This window comes from Tenrec ecaudatus, chromosome 10, assembly GCF_050624435.1.
Source record: "Tenrec ecaudatus isolate mTenEca1 chromosome 10, mTenEca1.hap1, whole genome shotgun sequence".
NCBI lineage: Eukaryota > Metazoa > Chordata > Mammalia > Afrosoricida > Tenrecidae > Tenrec > Tenrec ecaudatus.
This window is the reverse complement of record NC_134539.1, coordinates 81,069,274-81,077,782: the sequence shown is the minus strand read 5'-3', so window position 1 is coordinate 81,077,782 and position 8,509 is coordinate 81,069,274. Positions and strand designations below refer to the sequence as shown.

General features: G+C 45.5%; 1 non-coding gene across 1 annotated transcript; it reads right to left on the bottom strand.

Annotated features, from left to right (window-relative positions):
• Nucleotides 1-5,102: 5,102 nt before the first annotated feature.
• Nucleotides 5,103-5,236, bottom strand: LOC142460494 (small nucleolar RNA SNORA70). The gene has a single exon (XR_012786688.1). It is a non-coding gene; the product is annotated as a small nucleolar RNA SNORA70 (small nucleolar RNA).
• Nucleotides 5,237-8,509: the final 3,273 nt, after the last annotated feature.

Genomic DNA, 8,509 nt, shown 5'->3' with positions numbered 1-8,509 from the left:
GTGGGACACACGGCTCACAGGCTCGGCTGTGAATCTAAATCTCAATCTCAGGTCTGGCAATCTAATTCTGAAGAATCGGTCATTGAGCATGGCACTACGCTGGCACACGTGGGTTGGCATGAGTAGAATCAGCTGGACAGCAATCAGTGCTTCACCATGTCCTGAGTTCCTTCAGCAGGCCGGAGCCTAGGCAGGCAGCTTCTATCCCCTGTTACGTTATGAATGCCTAATTGCAGCCTGTAAGATATTAATATCAGTACCCCATTTTCCATGCTAGAAAACAGCTTCAGAGGTGTTAGCTAATTGCTTAAGGCCTTAACTTAATGATGGGGGACATCGAGAGCACCCAGAAACCTCCAGGCCTACCCAGGAGAAATGTGAGGACCCTGCAGCCTCCCCCTCCTCCTGCCTGGCAGGACCCTTGTCTCAGTTTTCCCGGAAGGGGATGGAGCACAGGCGCAGCGTCCTGGGGGAGCCAGCCGCTGGGTGGGACAGCAGGGTCCAGGGCACAGCTGTACTGGAGAGTTTTCTCATGGTCAGCTACTGCCTCCAGGCCTGACCTTACAGCTAGCCCTCCATATTGTTCTTTTATGGCGTGCTGCCGCTGATGAGGTGGGGAAGAGCATTTCTCTATCGACGCCCTTAAAAAAAGAACCCACTGGCACATATTCATGAGATGGGAACCAGTCCCCAGGTAATGGACCAGAGAGCAAACGAATGGTTCCTCTGTTTCTCACCGCAAAGGACATCTTCCCATGAACTCATCGTCTTAGGACAGAGGCCATATGAGATGAGAGACAGAGGGCCTGTCTCTTGTTCCAGCAGCAAACTCTCAATACTCAAGCCTGGGGGGTAGCCCCAAGGTCTTCTCACCACTCCGATCCCAATCATTTCTTCCTGGAGGACCACTGAATGCCATGTTCTGACTGGAAACATCTGAGCCCCCCGAGGTGGAGCTATGCATTAAGGAGAAGGTGACTCACAGCAAAGAAGCTAGGTCATGGGGAGAGGAGACTTCGGTGGGACGCTGAGGGCAGAAGAGTTGGAAGGGGAACCAGCAAAGGAGACTGAGGAGGAAGCAGTATGAGAGGTATGGGAAAGTCCGAGAGTGGTGAGCCTTAAAAGCCAGAGGGGGATGTTTTACTAAGAAAGGGGTTATGGCTGCGGCTAACGCTATGCGGTTAGGAAACGAAGGGCTAAGAAGCATGTGTTGGATTTAGTAACAGCAACACCCATGGTGGCCTTGATGGACCGACTGCAATCAAGAGATCAAGAGGAGCAAAGAGACACAGAGCAGACTATTGCTCTTGTATGAAGTCTGGGAGAATGATAGGGAATATAACCTGGGCTGCTTTGTTGAAATTGGAGACCCAGGAGTCTGATTAAGTACGAATAAAAAGGCTTCAGCAGAGAGGGGGTGGGGCGTATGGGGACAATCTGTGGTCCTGCGTCTCCAGAGGTGAAAGTTCAGGGGCTGGAGTACTGGTAGTAGTGTGGAACTAGTTTGGGTAAGAAAAAGCCGTAACTTCCTCCATCCAGGAAGGAGGGAAGAGATAACAGGTAAGCATGAAGGAGAATGACAGGAAGCTGGATATCATCAGCTACGATAAAGAGGGAGGAAGTAAAGGTGGGAGGTTGAGGCAAGTGGGGAAGGCTTACAAGGGCTGCTGTGGAGAATGAGAGCTGATCAAGAAAAATACTAGGCCATGATACGAACCCCCCAATGGTGTGACACCACCTGAAGCTGGAGATCATGAATTTATTATGGCATCGGGTGAGTTAGACATTTGGTTATTGGCTTATTCACTTGTTCATTCAAGAAGTATTTTTGATCAACTACTTATGGCATGTTGGGTACATAGTCATGTGATTTCTCTTTGCAGGATTCAGTAGACCTTGTCAAAACACGGGTGGGGCTGTGTGGTTGAATTGATCCAGGATTAGGATTTTGCCAAATGAGTATAATAGAAGAGCAACGTGGATGACGATTTGTATGTACTGGCAAAAGAATGGCAAGGTGGTCCAATGTAATGTTCTAGATTCCAAAATTTTCCCATTGTTGAAATGAATTTGATCAAAAAAAAAAAAAAGGTTTTGGCGGGGGAGGGGGTACAGAATTGATCACTTTCAGTAGGCGATTGCCCACTCTAACCCGTCAGAAGGGAAAAACTATGTAGCATTTCCCATTTTATTTTTGACCAGAGTATTTCCTCTCCAAAGACCTTGTGGAATTAGGCTTCTATTCCGTGGTGTGCTAGAGCTGGCTCTTACTAGCTTCCGAGAACAAAGTACACACTTTCCCCAACTCCTCCTCCAGTAACATCAGTTATGGAGGGAGTATTTACACCATGGGAATTGGCAAACGCTACCAATCAGGGTTGTTTCCTCTGGAAAACTAGTTGATGAACACTTACCAGCACACCCTAGAAATCTTGCACTGGTTAGTGCAACAAGAAAAGAAAGATGGTAAGCGATGAAATTATAAGAAAGAGGGGGACAAATTGACTTTTCACATAGGATATGATAACATATCTGGAAAATCCACAAGATCACCTAGAAACTATCACAATTAATCAGGTAATTCAGTAAAATGCTGACTTCAAAGAAGTGTTCAAAAGTCAATACTTTTCTTAGGTATTAGCATTAATCATCTAGACTATATGGGAAAAGATGGCATTTATAATCACAACAGAAATATAACACATAGCAACAGCATAACAATGCACACATGAGACTAAACACAAGATAAGAATTGACTCGGTGGAAAAGCCTGCTCATGGAAAAGAAGATTAAAAATTGTCAATTCCATTAAGATTAATCCATAAATTTAATTCAGTTCCAATTAAATCCCAAACGTATTTTCTTACTTGCCATCATTAGTTCACTGGGATTTATAAATAGGCAAGAATGTCTAAGAACATCTTAATAAATAAAATTGATTGGGTGGGAGCAGCTTCTAAGGTCAGCTATTTTAACGAATTTTTTTATTGTAAATAATGTGTGGGTTTATATATCAGACCATCAACACTGCATTTAGCAGTTCAAATCACACATCTGCCCCTATCCCTTTACTGATTTCTCTTCTTTCTCTTCTGGACCTTGAGCCTCCTTTTCACCCAAGCCAATACCTGTCAACCTTCTAGTCAGTTGCTTCATCTTCACACCCTGGCCCTTCCTCCCTTGGGGACCTCCAAATTCTGTTCCCTTTAGTGTGCAAGTCTTTGCCCTGTGTTTTAGTCCTTATAGCAGTGTTCTCACACAATGTCCTTTTGTGATTGACTCCCTTCACTCAGCATAATGTTCTCCAGGTCCATCCATCTCAGGAGGTGTTGCCTGGTTGGTTTCATGATTGGTTTTTGGTGATACATGCTATTCCATTGTGTGTATGTACGAAAGTTTCTTGAGCCGTTATCCTCTTGGGCATTTGGACTGTTTCCAATGCCTTGCTGTTGTGAACAGTACTGCAATTAACACGAGAGTGCACACACACGTCTCTTGTGGCTCTTTCTTCTTTAGGTGATAGACCCAGCAGAAGGGTTGCTGGCTCATATGGATTACTATTCCCAGTCGTTTGAGGTGGTGCCATATCACTTTCCACAATAGCTGGGCATATTTACAGTTCTACCAACTGTGTATCAGGGTTCCAGTCTTTCTGCTGCCTCTCCAGAATTTGATGTTTTCTGGTTTGTTTGTATGTTTGTTTTTAAATAGGGCTGCCATTGTTGGTGTAAAGGGATGTCTTGTCAATACTTTGATTTGCATCTCTTGGGTGCCTAATGATTGTGAGCATTTTTTGTTTGTTTTTGCGTTTGCTTGCCATTTGGATGTCATTTCCAGTGAATTGGATGTTCATGTCCTTTGCCCACTTTTTAATTGGATTATTCTTTTTTCTCTTACTGAGATGTTCCCATTTCTATAGGTGACAGAGAGATACGATCTCTGTTAAGGTCGGATATTAAAATGCAGGTTCTAGAAGAGGCCGCTGTGTTTTTCATTGCTTCATTCCTCATGGTTGATTTTCCAGTTCGAGAACAGCACCTCGTCCTCAGACCTTCGCAACACGTATTTTTTGAACAAGTGAGTGAACGAATGAAGAAAACGATAAAGACATAGTAGTTCGAAACCGCACAAACCGACACTATTAAACAAATGAGGCAATATAAGAAGAAAATACCCGGACGCATACTCTTGTACATAACTATTTCAGATAGAATAAAGGTGGTGTTCCAAAACAGAAGGAATACACATGACTTACCTAATTGATGGTGCTGGGACAATTGGCTAACCTTGTGAAACAATAAAGCCAGACATTTGGACCTATACTAATCATAGGGTTGGTGAAACAAACAACGGGGCATAAATACAACTGATCTGCACCCATAAAAATGATGCTATGCAAAAGGACAAGTACAACTTGAGTCCGCTGGGGTAAGCTTTAAAAAATGCAAATGGGGCACAGGGGAAAAGCTACTGTATATAACCATTCCTGGGGTGAAGACCAGGTAGTATGGCCGACCAAATATAGGGTTACATGTGGCAGCCAACTAAAAAGGAGGTGGGGAAAGGAAAAAATTTTTTTTAATTTAAAAGAAATGGGTAATAGGGGCACAGGGCACTAACCCACCCAAGAGAGGGTATTGTTTATTTATTTATTTATTTATTTATTTTTATTAATCAGGAAGTTCCATTTTTATTTGGTGGGTAAAAGTGGGTCAGCGCAGGGCTACCAAGGCCTTGATGAATGCAGGGCCACCACTTGTCCAGAAGGCACAGTTAGGGATGTATTTGACCCACAGCCATCCGGATGAGGTGCTTCTCAGCCACCATGTCCTCAAACTCATCCGCATTAAACTTGGCGAAGCCCCACTTCTTAGAGATGTGGATCTTCTGGTGCCCAGGGAACTTGAACTTGTCCCTGCATAAGGCCTCAGTCACATGCTCGTTATTTTGAAGCTTGGTGCGGATGGACATGATAACCTGGCCAATATGAACTCTAGCCACTGTGCCTTGAGGTTTCCCAAAAGCACCTCGCATCCCAGTTTGGAGCCTAGTTTAGGGAGAGCAGAAATTAGCCAGGCCAGAGGCATTGAAAAATAGCAAAAGGTTATCTCCAAGGTCTTTTAGGGCAGCTTATCCATACCAATAGGCTGCATATACTCCCCAGGAGGCTTGCTGTTTGCAGCCATTGCACACCGGCCCCCACAAGGAGGAAGACATTTGGCTTAATTGGCTGCAGAGGGGAGGGTATTGTTTCTATCTCCACAGGGAAAGAGGGACCAGACTTCAACCCAGTGCTCCAAGATGTGAATGCAACATGCCAGCGCAGATTAGGGAACCAGTGGAGAGGTCTGAGGGGCTGGCCCCAACCCCAACTATGTGGACACCTTCCCTTCCCCCAGAAGAATTTATTTCAGAGAATGGCACTGAATCTGCAGCTCTGGGAGAGGGACATATCTGATAGGAGCACATGGGGGCAGATGAAGAGGGAGGAGGAGAGAGTGGAGCACATCCTGGCCCACCAGGCCTTGAGGATGATGTTCCCACTCAGAGCAGCCAATTCACAGGGAGGACCACAAGGCCAGCCCCACTATGAGACACGACATACCCTCACTGACCCTACAGGGGACAACACTGGAGAAACACTGTGGGAATTGCACCTGATGCCACCACACTGCAGCAAAACACTAAGGGGATGCAACAGAGCAGCAAGGGAATGGAGCGGCGAGGTCCCCAGGGAATGCTGTAGGTGGACTTTGGGGCCAGGGCTTGGTGCCCCAATATAATGGCTGGAAAACACTCCTAAAGGCCAACAAACAGTCCTTGAACTAACTACAAGCTTTTCTTTCTTATTGTGTTGTGTTTTTCATTGGTTTGTTGCTTTGTTGTATATTATTGCTTGGTTTTGCTCTGTCTTGTTTTTGTGCATGTTATTATCTCAGCAGGTCTGTCTAAATAAGATAGGCTGGATGAACAATCTGGAGAAGAAAACAATGGGAATGACAGTTCCGGGGGACATGGGAGAGGGAGATGTGGAGGTTGGGAATGGCAGTGATGTTAACAAACCCAGAGACAAGGGAACAACAAGTGATCCAAATCGGTGGTGAGGAGGGTATAGGAGATCTGGGAGGGCATGATCAAGGGTAATGTAACCGAGAGCAATTACTGTAACCCAAATGAAGGCTGAGCATGGTAGTGGGACAAGAGGAAAGTCAAAGGAAATAGAGGAAGGAGCTAGGAGGCAAAGGGCATTTATAGAGGTCTAAATAAAGGCATGTATATATGCAAACATATATATGAGGATGGTGAAATAGATCTATGTGCATATATTTATAGGTTTAGTATTAAGGTAGCAGGAGGAAATTGTGCCTCCACTCAAGTACTCCCTCAATGCAATAATAGTTTCTTCTATTAAATTGGCATTCTATGATGCTCACCTTCCAGATACAACTGCTGAAGATAAAGCAGGTGAATAAGCAAATATGGTGAAGACAGCTGATGGTGCCCACCTACTATAAGATATAGCATCCGGGGACTTAAAGGCTTGAAGGTAAACAGGAGGTCATCTAGCTCAGAAGCAACACAGTCCACATGGAAGAAGCACACCAGCCTGTGTGATCACAAGGTGCTGAAGGGATCAGTTATCAGGCATCAAGGAACAAAAAACATATCATTGTGTGCTCACCTCCGTGATATGATCACTGAAGGCAAACGGGTGCATAAGCAAATGTGGTGAAGAAACCTGATGGTGCCCAGCCATCAAAAGATATAGCGTCTGGGGTCTTAAAGGATTGAAGGTAAGCAAGCGGCCATCTAGCCCAGAAGCAACAATGCTCACATGGAAGAAGCACACCAGACTGTGTAATCATGAGGTGTTGAAGGGGTCAGGTATCAGACATCATCAGAACAAAAAGTATCATTGTGAATGAGGGGGGGTTGTGCAGAGTGGGGACCCAAAGCCCATTTTTAGGTCACTGGCCATCCTCTTACAGAAGGGTCTTGGGGAGGCAACGAGCCAGTCAGGTTGTGATGTAGCAGCCATGAAACATACAGCTTTCCTCTAGTTCCTAAATGCTTCCTCCACACCCCCTCCACTGTCATGATCCCAAGTCTACCTTACAAATCTGGATAGACCAGAGGATGTACACTGGTACAGAAAGGAACTGGAAACACAGGGAATCCAGGGAGAATGATCCCTTCAGGACCAATGGTGTGAGTGGTGATACTGGGAGGGTGGAGGGAGGGTGGATTGGAAAGGGGGAACCGATTACAAGGATCTACATATAATCTCGTCCATGGGGGATGGACCACAGAAAAGTGGGTGAAGGGAGACGTTGGACAGTGAAAGATATAACAAAATAATATTTTGCAAATTATCAAGGGTTCATGAGGGTGAGGGGAGTGGGGATGGAGGGGAAAATGAGGAACTGATGCCAGGGGCTTGGGTGGAGACCATATGTTTTGAGAATGATGAGGGCGATGAATGTACAAATGTGATTTGCACAATTGATGTATGTATGGATGTGATAAGAGTTGTATGAGCCCCAATAAAATGATTTTAAAATGATGCTATGAATGATATTTGTTGACATGGATCACTGAATCGCTAGGTGGAAAAAGGAACAGGAAACATAATGACCACACAGGAGAGCGGACAAGTGATAGAATCAGACATTTGGTACTTCTTTTTGATCTGAGATTTAATGGCTATACGACCTTAAGCAAGTAACTTAAGTCCCCTGTGCCTCAGTTTCCACCTTGGTTAAGTCACAATTGCAAAGTACCTACCCTCATTCATTACAGTGAAGGGTAACTATGGGGAAATGCATGTGAAGTGGTTGGCACATACATGCTCAATAAGTGGTCATTGTTATCACAGAATTTATTGAGCACCATGAATGGCCCCTGAAGGCACAGAAATGGGTGGGATGCAGTCTTTGCTCTAAGGTACTGCTCGGATGGGAGGAAGGGAGGAGGCCTGCTGTGAGTAGGTGATACCTGCTCTTGGTTTACAGGTTCTCCAGCGTGGAAATGCAAGGCGTTCGGGGGGTGGGGGTGGGAGTGGGAGGGTGGGCAGTGGAAGTCCCTGGTCCAGCCAATAAGTAAGAGAAGGTTCTCAGAAGGAATGCCTCCTCCCCTCAGTTTGGAAACGCCACTAGGTATTATTAGCCACGGGAACAAGAAAGGAAACCATGTTCCGAATGCAGGGAACAGCATGATAAAGTGACACATGAGTCTGTTTGCTGCAGGAAAGATACTGCTCAGGAAAAGGCAGGAGGTGACGATCGAGAAAGGGAAGAATGTGAAAGTTTCAGGATGCCAGCTTGAGGTGTTTGGAAGGCATGATCATTGCAAGCCACCCCGAGTCAGAATCAACTCAAGGGCACACAACCACAGGCATTGCCAGTAGGCGGACCGCAGGGGCAGATGGACAGTGTACAGTCACTATCTGGTTGCTGTGTAGAGAAGGGATTCTGTGGGGGAGGCTGGAGTCAGGGAGATAGCTCAGAAG